This window comes from Lampris incognitus, chromosome 9 (assembly GCF_029633865.1).
Source record: "Lampris incognitus isolate fLamInc1 chromosome 9, fLamInc1.hap2, whole genome shotgun sequence".
Taxonomy (NCBI): domain Eukaryota; kingdom Metazoa; phylum Chordata; class Actinopteri; order Lampriformes; family Lampridae; genus Lampris; species Lampris incognitus.
In genome coordinates this window covers 36,441,973-36,462,374 of record NC_079219.1, presented here as the reverse complement: position 1 = coordinate 36,462,374, position 20,402 = coordinate 36,441,973, and the positions used below count along the sequence as shown (strand labels likewise).

General features: G+C 44.1%; 1 long non-coding RNA gene across 2 annotated transcripts in view; it reads left to right on the top strand.

Annotated features, from left to right (window-relative positions):
- Positions 1-15,385, top strand: part of LOC130117970 (uncharacterized) — a 156,672-nt gene extending 141,287 nt beyond the window's left edge. Inside the window, exons 4-5 of one of the 2 annotated variants that reach the window (XR_008810727.1) lie at positions 8,986-9,074; positions 14,838-15,385. This is a non-coding gene — a long non-coding RNA (uncharacterized LOC130117970). Of the gene's footprint in view, positions 1-8,985; positions 9,098-14,837 lie in introns of both variants that reach the window. The other variant, XR_008810726.1, reaches the window with a different exon arrangement.
- Positions 15,386-20,402: the final 5,017 nt, after the last annotated feature.

Sequence of the window (20,402 nt, the reverse complement as noted above, 5' to 3'; positions counted from 1 at the left end):
TTTCATCACAATTAAAATTACAATCGGCCACATTTTTGCTGCCAGACGTTTCCTTCTGTGCAGGGATGTCTGTATGTGGCCACTCATAAACATGCATGGACACACACACACACACACACACACACACACACACACACACACACACACACACACACACACACACACACACACACACACACACACACACACACACACACACGTGACAAAGCTGGTTACACATAACACAGTGCCGAGCACGACAGCTTTGGGGAGTCTGAGCCTCTCCATAGCTAAACGTGTCGGAGTCAGATGATGATTCACCAGGTGGTCGTCCGTGTCACTCCTGTGACACACACAGATTCCCATAACATACACACTTCCCCACATTTATCTCGAAATTAAACAACAAAATGACACCAGTAAGCGCAAATCACCTTGTAACAGTAGAGCTAGAGTTAGGAGGTGGCAAAATATCAAGTGTTTGATATTCAATCACTTGTTAAGGACACTGGAGCAAGAAAAAAACGAATTCAAACTGGACCTAAATCAGTTTGGATAACATAATAAGAAACATTGTGTAAAACTTTAATAAAAAAAGTGTTATTTCTTGAACTCTACTGGTAGAGTACAAGAAAGGTCCATGTGAGTGACCTACCAGTAGGTCGTGGAATAAAAACTGGGTCATGTGATCAAGTGACTCATCCTTTTTACGTGTCTCACATGTAGTGTAAGTATGTAGTACTGATAGATCTGAGGGGTTTGAGTCAGCATAGTAGACTGTAAAACATGGTAAGCTTCCCTGTCGTCTACTCTGAGTCTTGTCCGAACACCGGTTTTGACCCGTGTACTTCTTACTTTCATTCAGTTGTAATTATGCTGATCAAGATGTGTTGTGCTCGTGTGGAACACCACATTTTCTGGTTGAACTGACAGAACATCAGGCTCGAATTGGCGTTTTCTGGCATGGAGATACAGATGAAGATACTGGAAGAGGGCTTAACAGCCAGTTGTTTAGAACACATGGTTAAAAACATCAGGGGTTAGGCCGCCCGGGTGGCGTGGCGGTGTATTCCGTTGCCTACCAACATAGGTATCACTGGTTCGAATCATGTTGCCTCCTGCTTCGTCGGGTGTCCCTACAGATACAATAGGCCAAGTCTGCGGGTGGGAAGCCGAATGTGGGTATGTGTCCTGGTCGCTGCACTAGCGCCTCCTCTGGTCGGTCGGGCGCCTGTTTGGGGGAGAGGGGAACTGGGGGGAATAGTGTGATCCTCCCACGTGCTACATCCCCCTGGTGAAACTCCTCACTGTAAGGTGAAAAGAAGCGGCTGGCGACTCCACATGTATCAGAGGAGGCATGTGGTTGTCTGCAGCCCTCCCCGGATCAGCAGAGTGGATGGAGCAGTGACCAGGATGGCTTGGAAGAGTGGGGCAATTGGCCAAATACAATTGGGGAGAAAAAGGGGGGAAACCCCCCCTCCTCCAAAAAAAAAGAAAAACTTCAGTCTTTATCTGGGAGAGAGAGCTGCCGCGTCTCACGGTCTCTGGTCCCTGTTGTGTGTTTGCTGGGTGCAGACTGAATTTAAACTGGTTCTGAGCCAATCAGGTTAACTCAGAAATGATGTGGCCGCACTGCTCCACCACACTCAGTTTTTCTGTTTCTTTCTGCAAATCCAGTTAAAGTCCTGTGTGATGCAGATAAAAAAAAAATGCTGCTTTTTTACGGCTCCACCCAAAGCCCTGTTTGATCGCTTTATCTCAAGGACAACTCCATCTGGAAGGCTGTTTTTATTGTAGAACAGAAATATCTTTCTGTTCTACAATCAAACTGATCAGTTAGTCCTAAACATTATATATTAGTGGGTTGATCGGAGAATTGTTGTACTTTAGGTAGGGATGCTACCCTTTAACTAGAAGGACTTTGGGTTCTGTAAGCCTCGGCCGTTTTGTGACCTTAAGCAAGACTACAAATCCCTACCAGTTAATGGGATGCTGCTCTATAACTCACCCTCTGCCCAGGCAAGAGAAAGGAGAAAGTACCTCTCCATAAAATCTGAGAAAAACAGAAAAGAAATTACACTATTGAACGATTCTTCATTTTGTGGGAATCTCATGGAGCCCCTCGAAGGCCCATTGTGCGACTGGTAGAGTTCACAAGCCTCAGTACAAATAGAAACTAAAATGAGCTCTCCCAACAGCAGCTGGTTCTGTGGTGCAGAGATGTCAGAGTATGAAACAAGTTTATATTCTAGATGTTTCTAGATGGCAGCATGGTGGCGCAATGGTTAGCACAGTCGCCTCACAGCAAGAAGGTCCTGGGTTTGAGCCCCGAGGTAGTCAAACCTTGGGGGTCATCCCGGGTCATCCTCTGTGTGGAGTTTGCATGTTCTCCCCGTGTCTGTGTGGGTTTCCTGTGGGTGCTCTGGTTTCCTCCCACAGTCCAAAGACATGTAGGTCAGGTGAATCGCCCAGACTAAAAAAATAAAATAAATAATAATTGTCTCTAGGTGTGAATACGTGTGTGTGTGTCAGCTCTGTTATGGTCTGGCAGCCTGTCCAGGGTGTCTCCCCACCTGCTGCCCAAATGACTGCTGGGATAGGCTCCAGCATCCCCGTGACCCTGTGTAGGATAAGCGGTTTGGAAAATGATTGAATGAATGTTTCTAGATAAGCTAACTGAAAAAGAGGAACGTGCTCCTCTGTACTGGTCTGGTACTGGACCACTATTAGAAAAGACTGCAGATGTATTCCACTCCTGGGTTTGGAGGAGTGAGGAGTAGATATTCACACCATGTACAATCTAAATGGTTTCTTAATTTGGACAAACTTCTGTCGATGACGATGCAGGCAGGAAGAAACAGCTCTCAGCAAGAAACGTCACCTGTGCACCAGTCTCACACCTCGACTCACCACAAGTTACTGCCATCATGGTGGCTCATTATGAGCCTTTCGGCTTTTCCTTTCGGACAAGGAAATGGTTAGTGTGGTTGTCCCCAAAATGGATGGTCAGCATTTACTCCGCTATACACACACACACACACGCACAATAGAAAGCGAAAGATAAATACTTGGATTTCGTACGAGGCTGAGAAGTGGGTAGAAGTTGCGGTAACATTTTGATCCTCTTTTTGAACGCTGCTCATCTTGAAAGAAAGATGACAGCGGTATTATGTGACTGACACTGAAGGCAGAATGCCAAGTATACCTTCCACCCCAGTTCCCCCTCGCACCTCACCACGGCACACCTTCACGAGTTGTCACGACTTCACAGACCTTCCACATGTTGAACGTTATTGAAATGGCATGCGGAAGTCACGCCGACGCCGCTGTACTGTCTAATGCCTCCCTGGAGTTTGGCGAAAAGGCTTTTAATGACAACGCAGGAAGAAGAGCGTCTCTACTTTCGTCCCAACACCGTTCACTTCAGCTTGTCAGAGCCTGCCCATAGCTGACAAGGCTGGGTTGGCTCACGGCTTGTTTAACAGTCAGCCAAGTGTGTGTGTGTGTGTGTGTGTGTGTGCAAGCATACGTATGTCTATGCCTGTGTTTCTGTGTGTGGGTATGTATGTATATGTGTGCGTCGGTGAATGAATGACTAAGTGCATGCCATTGTGTACGTGCATGACACAGTTTGTCTATATAGGTGTACTTGTGTGTGGACGGTGAGCAACGGCTGTGAACTGTGGACAAGTGTGTTTTTGTTTTGCAGCTCGGCCTCATTACCCAGGTGTTTACCCCCAGCCACAGGAAGAGCTTATCAGTGATGTCTGTCTGCACGTTAGCATGGCCTCAGGGGGAGAGAGAGAGAGAAAGAGAGAGAGAGAGAGAATATGAGTGTGATGAAAGTGAGGGGGAGGAGACACGAGGAGGGTGGGAGGGATGGAGAGGGAGTAGATACAGGGAAATAGGGAAAGAGAGTCAACTTTTCAATTTTGCACAGTGGCACGTGGGGACGAGAGAAACCGCTGCCTCCATCTGTGTGTGCAGGTGCCTCTTCCCTGCATGTGGAGTTGCTGTGCATCTTGTTCTTGGTTTGGACTCTTGTCTGTGAGTGTGTTTCTCCATACATACATGCATGCATGCGTGTGTGTGTGTGTGTGTGAGTGTGCATGTGTACATCATATGTGAGTGTGTGTGTGTTCATGTGTGTATGTGTGCGTTTCTGCATGTGTACAGGTGTGTGTGTGTGTGTGTGTGCATGTGTATATGCGTGTGTGCCTGTGTGTGTGTGTGCATGTGTGTACATGCATGTGAATGTGTGTGCGTGCATGCATATGTACATCTGTGTGTGTGTGTCTCTCTCTCTCTCTGCACAGCCTTTCCTCGTCCGGATGCGTGTCTGTCTTCACGGTGACGTCTTTGCCTGTATGACTGCGTCGGTCGAACTTTCCCCTGGCAGGTCACCGGGTTCCTGCACTCCTCCGCCAGCGGAACGAGGGAGGGAGGGAGGGGAGGGGAGGGGAGGGGCGGAGGAGAGCAGACATACAAGCTGTTGACAGGGATTTATGAGCTGATAGTGTCAGAGTGCAAGCACAACAACGGCCTCCCTGTCTCTGCCTGTCTGCTCGCGACGTGAGAGTGCGGCAGCGGAGATGAGCGCGAGGCAGCAGATATGTGCGTCGGTAATACGAGGCTGTGTGACGGCGGGGGAGATCGACAGCGATACCGTCAGGGGAGAGCAGCAGGATGGGATAGTGCCTCGTCTCTTTTCATTCTGTTTTTTTTCCCCGACTCATCTTTTCCATTCTCCTCACCTCCCTTCCTCCTCTCGCCCAGCACACTCCGTGTCTCCTAATGTGGCGTTGCGGTGGGGTTCTGACCGTCTGTGTTTATGTCTCGTTTGTTCTGCCTGATTTATTTGGCTAGGGAAGCACATGTGCATGTTTCATAACAAACTCGACACTTTTTGATCTCACGTGACTGTACAGACGGTAGCACTGACAGCACCCATTGGCTACAATAGAAATATGGCCTTTGTGTTGTCTTTATGGTTTTAAGTTGTGTTCCCTGGAAATAATCTATTTGTGCAGAGAAACCAAGGCCAAGACATTTGATCATTCTGTTGTTGGTGTCGTGTGTGTGTGTGTGTGTGTGTGTGTGTGTGTGTGTGTGTGTGTGTGTGTGTGTGTGTGTGTGTGTGTGTGTGTGTGTGTGTGTGTGTGTCTATGTTGACATGTATACCCTTATGAATGGATGTGCACATACTGAGCATGCCTTTTGTGAGCTTTTACACAGTGTGTGTGTGTGTATTATTTCAGCGTTGGGGTTTGTCATCTCTAGGGTTAGTACACCAGCATTGAGTCATGATTATTGTTGAGTGACTGGTACTGTCACCCGGTCTGGCTGTCTGACACAAGATACACAATCCAGTCTGGTGTGGATAATATTCCCTTTTCGCCGCTTTAGTCATAATTTATACAATATCAAACTCGCAAATAACATGATTTGACTCAGTGAGTTTTCCCAATGCGCCGAGCCAGGAATCGTAGCCATTACACGGGCCAATGAGGAAATTGCAATTCGTCTTCAGTCATTTTCAGTTTGAGGTTCGTGTAAAATTCTCCGTGCTTGTTAGAAATTTAATGAGAAACTAATGGAGATTTGTTAGATTGTGGAGTGTGTTAGATGATTGGGTTTCTGTACTTGTGCCATGAATTTCCACTGGCTGGGAAGTTTCAATACGCAACACAGATCACACGGGCACAATGATGCAAAACTCTCTTCGTAAATTTTATATTTGTATTGTTTTATTTATTTTACATTTTATTTTGATTCCACATATTCAGTTAGTGGCAGAGTAAGCTAAATATTTAAGTCTTGATGGATAATCAAGACTACTAATCACAGGTGTTTATGTGTAGAATAACCGGTGGTATAAAAGTACATGTTCTCAATTGGAATCCTGAAGGAGGAAGAAATCATGCAGCCCACTAGTGGCCTTTGCTTGCTTTAATTCTCTATGCATATATCTAATATAGATTTACTACACATTTTAAGTCCTCCTAACAAGACATATTAGTGTGTAACATATTGCACCCTGTTACAGCTAACATAATAACAGTGATCCAGATGAGAAGTCTACCAGACTGGCATTGTGGGGAGACAGACAGCCTGACAGGCAAAGTACAGATTACCCCATCGTGGATAATCTAGCCTACTGCTCATTCATATGTCAGTCCCTATTTAATGATATAGAATTAAACAGTGGTGATTTATGTCTCTATTATGCAAAGAGACGAAAAGTCTGCAAGTTACTTATCATCATATTTTTATGGTATAGCCCAGACTCTCCCTGTCATTTAGGTAGGAAACCAAGTCCACTTCTCTGGATGTGGCTGAAATGTCGCTTATGTCTTTGCTGTTGTAAGAAATCTACAGGCATCTACTTTTGGGCCCCATTGATGTTTAGTCATTTTGCATAAGGCATAGTATTTGGCACTAAAAATGGCGCAATGAAATATTAGACACAATCTGTCTCGATGTATGCTCAATAATCCAGGTAAGGAAATCCCAGAAAGTAGAATCAGTTCATCAGAACACGACATTTATTGGAGGAAACGTTTCATCACTCATCCAAGTGACCTCTTCAGTCTCAACTGACTGCATGTATCCCCACCCTTATAAACAATACAGTGGCATAACGACGGAAACCAACGATCAGTTTCATATGCAAATTACTGTGACCATTAAATAGAGTTACAGTGGCTATGTGTGCTATTCACAGAGGGTTGAGGAATAGTTTCAATCACAGCATTGTAAAATAGCGACATCTGAACTCTTACAATACAATAGGACCACCCTTAATACTGACCAAGTGTGTCTGCTCCTGAAGCTGTGTCCTCCGTCCATGTACTTCACATACATAGGCAGAGGCATGGGTGTGCTATGGGTTCCCCAGTTTCACCTGTAGTGGCCAACTTGTATATGAAGGAAGTGGAAAAGAGGGACACCACCTAGCCATTGGTTCAGATTTGTGGACGACACCTGGGTTAAAATTAAATCTCAGGATGTACCACATTTCACTGACCACATTAACTCTGGACAACCACATCAAGTTCACCAGGGAGGATGTGAAAAATGACAGGTTAGCCTTCTTAGACTGTGAAATTGCAATTGGTGATGGGGGACATTTGATGGTTGATGTTTACTGTAAGCCAACACATACTGATCAGTACTTAAGGTTTGACTCTCATCATCCACTGGAGCACAAACAAGGAGTCATCAGGATGCTGTACCACTGAGCTGACAACGTCCCCACTGACACAGCGGCCGGGGAAGAGTAGAAATCCCACATTAAACAGGCCTTGGTTAAATGTTGTTATCCTAATTGGGCATTTGTCAAAGCCAAGAGATGCCCAAACACTGCACCAGCTGATCGAAGAGAGAAGGACAACAGCTGCCCTTGCGTAAACCAGTGGTGATTCCATAAGTGGCAGCCATGTCGAAACTGTTGAGATGCATATTTTCCAAATATCGCTTCTCGGTTCCTTTCAAACCCCAAAAAACACTGCACCAGAAACTGGTCCATCCAAAGGATCGGGTCCCCCGGCACAAACGGAGCAATATAGTGTACGCTGTTAAATGCCGGGAGGATTGCAGTGACTTGTATATCGGGAAAACCAAACAGATACTGGCCAAGAGGATGGCACAACACAGGAGAGCTAACACGTCAGGCCAGGACTCCACAGTCTACACCCATCTACAGGCCAGTGGCCACTCTTTCAAGGATGAGGATGTGCACATCCTTGATAGGAAGGAACGATGGTTTGAGTTAAGAGTACATATGTATGTCACCATCTTACAATGCTGTGATTGCAAATATCCCCAAATCCTCTGTGAATAGTACACATGTCCTGTGAAACTCTGGTTAATGGTCACGATAATTTGCATATGAAACTGATCGTTGGTTTTGGTCCTTATGCCACTGTATTGATTATAAGTGTGGGGATACCTGCAGTCAGTTGAGACTGAAGAGGTCACTTATGTCCCTTTTCCACTACATGGTACTAGATCAACTTGACTCAACTTTTTCGTTTCCATTACTGGAAAGTTCTGGCATTTTGGCAATTGTTACCACTTTTCTGGTACCATCTTTGTCAAAGTTCAAAAAAATCTGAAGCGGGTGACAGAATCAATGCAGATCAGCTACACTGAGGGGGTACTGTTACGGTAATGGAAAACGACACTCGTCGAGTCGAGCCGGTACCATGTAGTAGAAAAGGAGCATTAGATGAGTGATGAAACGTTTCTCCCAATAAACGCAACACGGGAAAAAAGACCGGTAAGATACCAAAGCTAACCTAACCTAACATAAACTCGACCTCAACCTAACCCCTAACCTTAACCCACAGCTAACCCTAACCTAACCGATAGCTAACCCACAACCTAATCCCACAACTGCCCCCCCCCGAGTCGCAAAGGCACGACAGCACAACAACTTGATTGGTCAGTTGCAACGATGGTCCTGGAGCAACATTAATTATATCAGATACACCATTTTCAGACACAAAAGTTATAGCTGTTTATTTGTATGGAATAATTTAGAAGCGGATCAACACCCACTCCCATGAAACGGTTATTGCTGTGAATTCTCATTATGTTGACAGCTAGTGAATCCATGGCAGTGATTGAGATGTTGTGCATTGAAATTCTACTTACAACCGCTGTTGCGTGTCACACCCTTTTCTTTATTACCTGCCTTACCTCTCTCTACTGGTTGCTAGTTCAGTAATTAAGCAGATTTTCCACTAAAAAGGTTGTAATTTTGTCTCTGCTTTCTTTATGGTGGTGATAATAAAGGGGCCTCCAGGTGCCTGTGTGCAGGAGCCGCGGGGTGCTTTATGTGAGGGGAATTCTGAACGTTTGACAGGGAGGTGTGCTGCTCCCTCACTGTGTGTGCTGATTGAAAGAGCTTTTTTCACCCTCCTCTGAATTTATCGAGAGGGTTTTTATTTATTTATTTATTTTTGTTGTAGATTTTCTGATTTAATTTGTTTATCTCTACAGGAGCAATGGTCTTCACAGGAACGTTGGATGAGGAGGGAATGCAAAATGAAGAGACGGAACAGAGCAGTTGGAAGACAGGATCGGGGGAGGTGGAAATATTGTTTCTCTTCATGTAACTTCTGTTTGATATACACTACCGTTCAAAAGTTTGGGATCACCCAAACAATTTTGTGTTTTCCATGAAAAGTCACACTTATTCACCACCATATGTTGTGAAATGAATAGAAAATAGAGTCAAGACATTGACAAGGTTAGAAATAATGATTTGTATTTGAAATAAGATTTTTTTTACATCAAACTTTGCTTTCGTCAAAGAATCCTCCATTTGCAGCAATTACAGCATTGCAGACCTTTGGCATTCTAGCTGTTAATTTGTTGAGGTAATCTGGAGAAATTGCACCCCACGCTTCCAGAAGCAGCTCCCACAAGTTGGATTGGTTGGATGGGCACTTCTTTGAGCAGATTGAGTTTCTGGAGCATCACATTTGTGGGGTCAATTAAACGCTCAAAATGGCCAGAAAAAGAGAACTTTCATCTGAAACTCGACAGTCTATTCTTGTTCTTAGAAATGAAGGCTATTCCATGCGAGAAATTGCTAAGAAATTGAAGATTTCCTACACCGGTGTGTACTACTCCCTTAAGAGGACAGCACAAACAGGCTCTAACCAGAGTAGAAAAAGAAGTGGGAGGCCGCGTTGCACAACTGAGCAAGAAGATAAGTACATTAGAGTCTCTAGTTTGAGAAACAGACGCCTCACAGGTCCCCAACTGGCATCTTCATTAAATAGTACCTGTTAGAGCCTGTTTGTGCTGTCCTCTGAAGGGAGTAGTACACACCGGTGTAGGAAATCTTCAATTTCTTAGCAATTTCTCGCATGGAATAGCCTTCATTTCTAAGAACAAGAATAGACTGTCGAGTTTCAGATGAAAGTTCTCTTTTTCTGGCCATTTTGAGCGTTTAATTGACCCCACAAATGTGATGCTCCAGAAACTCAATCTGCTCAAAGAAGTGCCCATCCAACCAATCCAACTTGTGGGAGCTGCTTCTGGAAGCGTGGGGTGCAATTTCTCCAGATTACCTCAACAAATTAACAGCTAGAATGCCAAAGGTCTGCAATGCTGTAATTGCTGCAAATGGAGGATTCTTTGACGAAAGCAAAGTTTGATGTAAAAAAAATCTTATTTCAAATACAAATCATTATTTCTAACCTTGTCAATGTCTTGACTCTATTTTCTATTCATTTCACAACATATGGTGGTGAATAAGTGTGACTTTTCATGGAAAACACGAAATTGTTTGGGTGATCCCAAACTTTTGAACGGTAGTGTAAGTTCTTTTTTGTATCCAAGTTATCAGTATGTGTGACTGCTTCTTAATATTCGGTAACTATCCTTTTCAAATGAAGTGTTACACTTGCATAAGGAAGACTGTGTTTTTGATACATAAAGTTAAATGTAGGCTGTGGGATAATCCCTGAGAGCTGACATGGTGGTGCAGTGGTTAGCACGGTCGCCTCACAGGAAGAGGGTCCTAGGTTCGAGCCCCAGGGTAGTTTCAACCTTCGAGGTCATCTCAGTTCATCCTCTGTGTGGAGTTTGCATGTTCTCTCCGTGTCTGTGTGGGTTTCCTCCGGGTGCTCAAGTTTTCTCCCACAGTCCAAAGACATGCAGGTCAGGTGAATCGGCCGTACTAAATTGTCTCTAGGTGTGAATGTGTGTGTATGTGTGAATCAGCCCTGTGAAGGCCTGGCGGATTGTTCAGGGTGTCTCCCCACCCCCCAGTGACTGCTGGGATAGGCTCCAGCATCCCCGCGACCCTGAGAGCAGGATAAGCAGTTCGGATAATGGATGGATGGATGGATGGATAATCCCTAAGGCTTCCCCTGTGTTTCCTCTTGGAAAGTAATCTCTGGTTTCCAAAAAGTTTGGGCACCTCTGTGAATTATAATCGATTTCTGTTATTAGGCTTTTCACACAATACCTCCAGATTGTGTCACAGAAATTCGGATATTTGCTGATTTCTTTATATGTTGAGACTCATGAATCCCGCTTATCATACTATTTCCTAAAAGGCTACTTACTGTACTTGTCCTCAAAATATAAGGATGCTACGCTGAACTCCTGGGAAAAAAAGGACTTTATGGAGAAGAATGTTTCAAATCTCTCAGTAGCAGCAGCGCACAGTGTAGAAGACAGTAATTGTGCAGTGATTCTGTAAAAACTAGGGCTTCTCCGTTGGTTGCATGCCATTTTTTCCGCACAGTAACACAGCCCTTTTGCTAATACTGTCAGTTTATACTGTGGCTCCAACACAGCGAATGTGTTCAGTTCTTCTAATACAGAAAAAAAACCAAACTCTGTTTATGGTCACTGCACATTTGTAAAATCATGCATGTTCCTATTCCTACAGTCATACATGGACACTGATTTTTATCTATGTAGGTTTGATCAGCTTGTATGCATTATGGTCAGAAAACAATGCCACAATTTGCACGATTACACGGTAAAGACAACCCAGCAGCATTGTGCAATATTTAGTACGTATGTGTGCATGTCGACGTAATAATGAATGCATATGCATGTCTTAGGTGTATGTGTGTGTGTGGGGGGGGGGGGTATCTACTAACAAGTGATGAACACGATTCGGTCACATGGGGACTAGGATAACATCGAGGACATATGCTCATATAATATGTAAAGCCCTGCGGAGAAATAAGACAAGACTTAAATGTTCTCATGTGACAGCAATGCATGTACGACTTTTAGCTTTTATTGCCGCAACATGAAATATAGTTTTAAATGAAATATTGAGAAGAAAAAATGAATTGTTATGGTTGATCTCTTGGTTCCTGAGAAGCCGTTACTACTCTTGTGCAATGTTGGGGCTTTCCCTTGTCTGGCTACTTTACAGAAGATACCCACCGACCTCTGTGGGACATCAAGGGAAATGGGTCTGGGGGGCCGTTTTCCAAACAATGCCAAAAAGTCTCTTCTAGTGCTGCACAGTGAATCTAATAGCAGTCACAACCGTGAAGTCAGCCTGCGCAGTTATATAACCGCAAAAGGCTGCAATTTAATTAAATAATAAAATGTGCGTGTGTGGACGTGTTTGTGTCTGTGTGCATATCTACATCTATAATTAAGAGATGACCGATCAGTCTCTGTTTAGGCAGTGAAGTGTGTGCAGTTTACGGTCACATCCAGTGTGTGAAGGAAAAGTGGATACCGATGACAACCACCAGGTTAATGTGTGCATTTGGGATTTCATTCATTGATGAGGTGCGTTTGGATTCATTGAGCCAGTCGGTTTGTGTGTAGTTACATTGATGAGTCGGATGCTGCCCATATATAGTTTGTTGTGCCCCACCAGGATTTCCATGCCAGAGACGCAACTGTATATAACGCCTTCTCAGCCTTGCACACATTTTCATCACTCGCCTTAATGCCATGTATCTTTTGGTTAACAACAATAGCCAGCCATCCAGCTTATCCTGCTCGCTGGAGCCTATTCCAGCAGTCATTGGGCAGCAGGCGGGGAGACATCCTGGACAGGCCATCATAGGGGACACACACACACACACACACACACACACACACACACACACACACACACACACACACACACACACACACACACACACACACACACACACACACACACACAGGGGCAATTTAGTATGGCCAATTCACCTGACCTACATGTCTTTGGACTGGGGGAGGAGACCGGAGCCCCCGGAGGAAACCCATGCAGACACGGGGAGAACATGCAAACTCCACACAGAGGATGACCCAGGATGACCCACCAAGGTTGGACTACCCTGGGGCTCGAACCCAGGACCTTCTTGCTGTGAGGCGATCGCGCTAACCACTGCGCCACCGTGCCACCTAACAACAATATATTAGACACAAATAATATCTTTGTTTCGTAAAAACAACTTAAAATACAAGGCACCCTAATCTGTAAATGTTTCTATCATGACTTCATTATTTATCTTCATTCATTTATGATTTAATTCATTTTGAAAATCACAATTCAGTTGTTTAATCTTTTTGATGTATTTAACTATTTAATCATTTATTTTGATGGTTTTTTTAATGCAGTTCATTCATTTTAGAAAAATGAAAATAATGTGTTTGCATTTAAATACATTTCTTTAGGTTTTTTCAGTGTGTAATGCACAGCTTGTTCAGTGCCTTTACTGTAAAATCACAACATTTCAGGCGTTTGGTTGAGGTTGTTAGTTAAGAAATGGTGTGGTCAGTTAAAGGAGAAAACATTATTGCTACTAATGACCAAATGAACTAAATTAAGCAAACAAATAATACTTTTCTGTAGCTTATTTTTATATCAGACCATTAGAGTGCTAAATATCCTGAACGTTATTTTGGTGTTTATTAGATGTCGACAGTATGTGTGGCTGTGGTGACGTTTGTTTTTTGTTTTTTGTGGTACTTTAGAATTTTAAGTAATATTTATAACTTCACTTTAACTTTAATATCAAACTACCATGTAACCCCAACAAAACTTAAATATCAGAAGCAAATAAAAATAGATGCATTTTGTTACAACTCTTCATTTTAGAAATGTGGAAATGGGACGTGATCTGTCTCCAGACAAACATCAGATAAGGAGACTGTTCTCACTGCCATTCTTAAGATGCATTCTGTTTCATGTTAGCGGTTCACATTATGCTGTACAGTATCATCAGTTAGTTTATTGGAAGTGCAATATGCTTTGTGATAATACTGATTTAAATCCTTATGAAGGTGTGTAAGTGTGGCGCTGTCAGGCCCTCTGCTGGATACCACAGACATACGGCGTCACCAACTACTTTGATTGACTGATTCTAGAATGCAGCAAAAGGTTATATTCCAGAATTTCTGCTACCGCGGGCATAATCACGCTGACTGTCGACTAAAGCACACGTTTTTCGGATACTTGCACAAAGTCTGGCTAGAAAGTCTACTTTCTGAACGCCACAATGGTTCCCGAGCCTGAAAAATCTCCAGCGCATGGTAAGATTAGAATACGAGAAAAGTTTCAATGAAAAATCATGATTTGCGGAAGTCATATTCAGATGTTTCTTAAAACGACCAAGACGGTCATTATGGCTTTTTAGATTTTCAGAGTTTAATAACTTTGTGAAAAAAAGATACAGACCCACAGTTCCCTGAATTCTCCTAAAATTGTATATGTTTGCATTAAAATTAGTTTTAGATCAATTGCACGCAAAAAAGGTATGATAAGATCTACCTAAAACGACCATGGACGGTCAACATGACCGTCTCGTAATTTGCGCGTGATCGTGCGCGTCATGTCACTATTTGTAACGTGTTTTGGTCGCATCAGTGCCCTTGCGGAGTCCATTGCTCTGGGGGGGGGGGGACTAGCGGTCTCTAGTGGAGAGAAATAGTCTAACTTTGATTTTGGATTATTGCCAACATGTCTAGTTACAGACGCCGTTATAAACGCACCATGACTACCACCGACGCGTTGCAGTATTTACAGGCGTTGGAAGGCGGCCATTTTAAATTGTTTGAAAAATAGTATTAGTAGTTGTTAAAATTTTAATTTTGGTGTTAGTTATGGTCATAACAGACATACTAACATATGTGATGCATTATCATCTCAACTGGATATTCATCTTGACAAAATATAGAGTTTAAAAACCGTGACGGTCATTGTTACCGCCCATGCTCGTTTTGGGCAGGAGTGAAATCCCGATCGTTATAGTAGTGTTAAACACTGAAGTAGGACGCTCTCATGTTTCTGTGGCCTCCTGATGGAAATTTAATCTTTTTCATCTGATTTATTTCCTAGTTTGACATTAAGTCTCTGTCTCGTCTTTCAGGATGTATCATGATATATGAAGAGGAAGATTACAGCACTGACGACTCCGAGAGCTCTGACGAGGAGGAGTATGTTCAGCTGATACCAATACTTTCACCTCCTCCTGTGAGGCATCCTCTTCCACCAGTTTCTCCGCCCGGCTCAGACACTGAGGATGAGGAGGAAGAAGAAGAGGAGAGGGCCTTCCCTCCTGCTAGTCCCACTCCTGAGCCCAGGTGGCGCTCTTGTTTTCTATTTTTATTTAGCTCCCTAAAGAGGCGCAGGGAGGAGGAGGACGGGAATGAAGAAGAGCAGCCTGGGTGCTCCAGGAACAGTCCAAGACCCAGCAGGAGATCTCCTTCTCCACCAAGTTCAGAGAGCGAGGAGGAAGGAGAGGAGGAGGCATCGTGCCCCTGCTGTCGGGCGGCAGCTAGCAAGAGGCGCAGAGTCTGAATGGACATCACATGAATGAGGAGAAGTGCCATGGCACTACTTCTTGTTGTTAGTTCTTAGTTGGTCTTAGTTCTTAGTTCTTAGTTCGTTGTTAGTTAGTTCTTCGTAGTAGTTTTTGTTTTGTTGCTGATATTACGCTTGTCTTGTTTATTTAATAAATCATTGTATACTCTGTATTGTTCATTTATTTTACCATATCTGAACTACTGGAGGTATGGGGTACTAACACCTACAAAACCAACCTACAACCATTATGTATACTACAAAAAAGAACCGTAGGGATTGTACTGTCAGCAGTCTAGAAAAAGACATTCGTGTCGTTGAACTCAGTATGCACCGTCTCTTTGTTATTCGTCCGTCCCAGCGACGAGGACCATCTAGTCATCCTGTGATGGATGACTGATGACTTGCACGATGATTAAAGTGAGGAAGTGTTGCGCATCATCAGCCCCACTCTCTCGTCCGAGACCACCTACTACCAGTGGCAAGACTAAGCGAGACGACTGCCAATGGAGACGGATGCAGATTTCTCCTCGGGGTTCTACCCGAAGCCTTTCCCGTATACGAGTATACCCGCAAGGCAGCGGAAGTTTAAATCAGAGTTTTCCTTCTCCTGGATTAACTGCCTGACAAGGCTAACGAGCTTCATCTATCCGGGTTTTAAATCAGAGTTGTCCTTCCCCAAAATCAGCCCAGTCTCACTGCAGTTCGTGAAATAGTCACGACATTTAATCTATTGATCCGTGTACATGGACACGAATTTTCCATTTATTCATTTTATCGTGACACTCAGTACGACTTTCAAACTCGCTGGGGATCATGGGTAGGCTAACGTAGCCTTCCGCTATTGAAACTAACCCTAATCCTAACTCTAACCCTAACAGTTAATCACTACGTTTGTCTTTGTTTTTATTTCTTTATTTTAATTTCATTAGTCCGGTGGGCGGGTTGGGCAGGATTTTGAACACATCTTTAACATTTCTCAACACAAAAACACGAAAGTGTCCTTGATATCTTAACAATACGCTGGGGGGGCGCTGTTCTGCGGGGGGGGGTGCCTTCGGGGGAGGGCGCCCAGGGCTGTTCTGCAGGGGGGGTCAGGGTGCTGCGTGGAGGGCTGTTCTGCGGGGGGGGGGTTAGGGTTAGGGGCCGGGTGGGCTGTTTTGCGGAAGGGGGGTTAAGGTTCGGGTTAGGGGTAGCCGTGGCCCAGAATTACGTGGAACCCTCTTACCCTCAGTACAGGTGCTCCTCAGGGCTGTGTTCTCTCCCCCTGGCTCTTCTCACTTTACACCACCCACCTCACATCCACGGATAGCTCTGTGAAAACAATAAAATACGCAGACGACACAACCATTGTAGGCCTCATCTCCAACAATGATGAAACCCAGTACCGCACTGAAATAGACCAAGATGTCACTTGGTGCGCAAACAATCTGCTGCTTAATACAGCCAAAACCCAAGAACTCATTGTTGACTTCAGATGCATGCCGAATCCTAAAACACCCATACAAATGAATGGAGACCCCTTCATCACCACCGACTCTTTTACATTCCTTGGAACACACATCAGCAATAACCTGAAACGGAAAATTAACACTGAACACATCATTGCAAAAGCTCAACAACGACTTTACTTTCTTATGCAGCTTAGAAAATACCGGATCAAACATCAACTGCTCGTTCTGTTTTACCCAGCCATTATCGAGTCCATCCATTATCTTAACCGCTTATCCTGCTCTCAGGGTCGCGGGGATGCCGGAGCCTATCCCAGCAGTCATTGGGCGGCAGGCGGGGATAACATCTTCTGTTACAGTATGGTACGGCAACAAGGCATCCAAAATCATAGGCAACCCACTCCCCTAAGTTGAATCTCTACATAATAACCGGATTGTAAAGCGTGCAAAGAAGCTCACTTCCGACCCCTCACATCCTGCTCATCACCTCCTCCAGCTCCTTCCAACTGTCAACTAAGACTAGACGCTTCGCAAACAGCCCCCCCCCCCCAGCCATAAGGACTCTGAATTCCTCCCTATGGTCCCCTCCTGACACACCATCGGCATAAATACCACCATTCACCTGCTATGCCTGATATGTTTATTTCTGTTATTGTGTAACTGTATTGTTCGTGATAACATGTGGAGCGTCTGTTGTTGTCCATGTATGTACTGTGCTGCAGAGTGTAAAGTGTACCAAAAACAAATTCCACCGGCCTTGGTCGTGTGGCTTATAAAATAATCTATCCATCTACCTACCTATCTATCTAATAAGAATTTCCGTGCACTACTTTTCGTACGACATCATACGAACCGTTCACGAGAAGGGCCTCAAACAGGAGGTACCAAGAGGAGGTGCTGCTGCGGACACATTTGCGTAGGAGCGGCCATATGCCAAGGTCCTGGTGGACCCGCGGCGATCACTACACCAGGAAGCGAGAGGCCATCGCACCGCTTCGCATTCCTTTGTTATGTTTTTTTTTTAGTTTTGTTTCCTTTTTATATTTTTATGTTTTCATTGTCAATGTCTTTGTACCGTTGTATATGAAAATGTGTTCAATAAAGAATGACAACAAAAAACTCTTTGAGGGACCTTGGTCTCGCTGATGATGTCATCCTAATGAGGTCTGGCGATTGCTGTGCAGTTTATATAGACACATTGGCTCTTAACGACAAACCAAAAAAAAAAAAGTGAACGCACACTGTCATATAAAAAATTTATTTTCTGTAGCCCCCGATTGTTTCATTGACTTGATTTAGGTTATTGTTAATGTATCATGTTTAGATACTTCATTTTTATGTTTAAGTTAATTATTTGTTTACTTTGCATATTTCATTTGACTATCTGGCTTTTTTCCGTTTTCACTCATAGAAATGCAAATTATATAATAATGTATATTTCACTTAATAGCTGAATGTCTGAAAATGACTGCTTGTATGTTAAAAACGTCAATTAAACGTCAATTAAAACTTCAATTAAAAAATGCTGTGGAGCAGGAGGGAGAAGGAAGCATAATGGTGGAACATCGTTTACACATGCCGACAGAACCTGCCGACATCTGTTACATTCCTTCAAGAGTATCGTCGGTAGGATAATTTGAGTAAGGCAGCAGTTCCTCTCTGTTTGTATGGAGGTAAAAGCTTGTAGTTGCCGATATTAGGTAGAATCACCCGGAAAATCTTGGATTCCATGGTCTTTCAGTTGGGATCCATTAGGCTTACTTACACATGAGGTTTTTTCTACCTTGATGGCTGAAGTAATAGCTATTGTGAATTCAAGACCTCTGGTTCCGGTGTCTACAGATCCGGAAGATCCTTTCATACTTACCCCTGGAACGCTACTCACTCAAAAAGCAGGTCCTCCTCCTACTCCTCCTGACAATAAGGACCTCTATAATCGTCAGTGGAAACAAGTGCAGTCTGGCTAACACGTTTTGAGACAGGTGGCGTGCTGTAAACAGTATTTGTCTACACTCCAAACAAGATTAAAGTGGCAGTCTAAAAAGCAGAACGTTACAGAACGTTGCATTGTCCTCATGAAAGATTGTCAGATTAAAGGTAATGAATGACCCTCAGGATAAGACTGTAACGAATTAGGGGGCAGTCCGGGAAACCGTCGCCACAGCTGGGACGTGAACCCGAGTCTCCCACTCCGCAAGCGACAACGTTAACCAGTTGACTAAGGGGTCCGACCCATTAGTTAAGGACCAACGTGTCTACTTATCCATGCACGTTACACTACCTCCCTCTTTCGGGAAGCGCGTGCGCATATCAGCTCCCTCACGCCTCTGGGCGCACGCGCTTCCGATAATCTCGCGGTCTCACCATTTCACTTCTGACACCAATGTAGCAAATTCAGGGAGCAGTCCGGTAACCGCCACAACCGGGACGCGAACCTGTATCTCCCACTCCGCAAGCGACAACGTTAACCAGTCGACTAAAGGGTCCGACCCGTTAGTCAAAGACCAACGCGTCTACTTATCCATGCACGTTACAAGACATTCCTTAGTAGTGATGGCAAAGTTCGTAAAGTTGAAATTAAGACAACGGACAAGGATGGGAAAGTTATTCCTTAGACCTATCTCTGAAATAGTCTTACTTCTGCCTTCTGATAAATCAAATGAGTGTACTCCCTTACATACAGATAGGTTAAGTGGTATCCTAGGATGCCAGACGGGGAGTGAACTATCAGCAGTCGAGAAAAAGACATTCGTGTAGTTGAGCTCAATATGCACCGTCTTTTTAATACGGAGCCGTATTAGGAACTGGTGAGAGAGACCAAAAAAAGAAAGAAAAAGAAGTAGGGGGCATGTCTGTGTAACGGGGGCAGTCCTATGCTGTTCTTTGCTGGTCAGCCTGCTGCACGCCCGTCACTTCCATCATCAGCTCTGCGTTGTGTTCTATTTTCGGTGGGGTCCCAGATGTTGTGGGGGGCCCTCAGTCTCTCATCATCATCATCATCATCATCATGATCAAGGAAGGAGGGGGGACACACAGGACTCTATTTGGCTCACCTTGCCATTTATTTTGGTTTCAAACCCTTCGACAAACGTCCAGTCCTCCAGCGGGAGCGGTGTTTCTTACGGACGTGGGGGTCGAAGTTCAACCACTGCCCGGACTTCACTCGTGTGCGTTAGGAGAAACCGTCCACGGGACTCCGATGTAAGAAAGGATAAACAAGTATTCTATCCCACAGCTTGCAGTATCTTCTTATAGGGATACTCAAGGTTACGTTCTCCTCAACCAGCAAAACTGTCCTACGGTAAGAAACACGCGTCGCTCGGCTCGATCGCTGCTTGAGACTCCTCCCACAAAACAAAAATGGCCTCTCCCGCGTTCCCTCTTCCGTGTACCCATAAGACCTCTCTCTTAAAGCGACAGTACACGTATATGACGGTCGTTGTAAAGCACATAAAAGTAAATAATGACATAAAATAAAATGTAGTAAACACAAATAACAGCACACAGACAGGATTTGGTGATATTTCATACTCAAACAAAATAAAATAAAACATTAATTTTAACCTGGTTACATTCACCCCTCCTGAAATTCACCAACATCCTGACAGCAGGATAAAAAGAGAAAGAGGAAAGGAAAAGCCCATCACTGACTACTGGCACAAGTGAAAAGAAGGACCTAG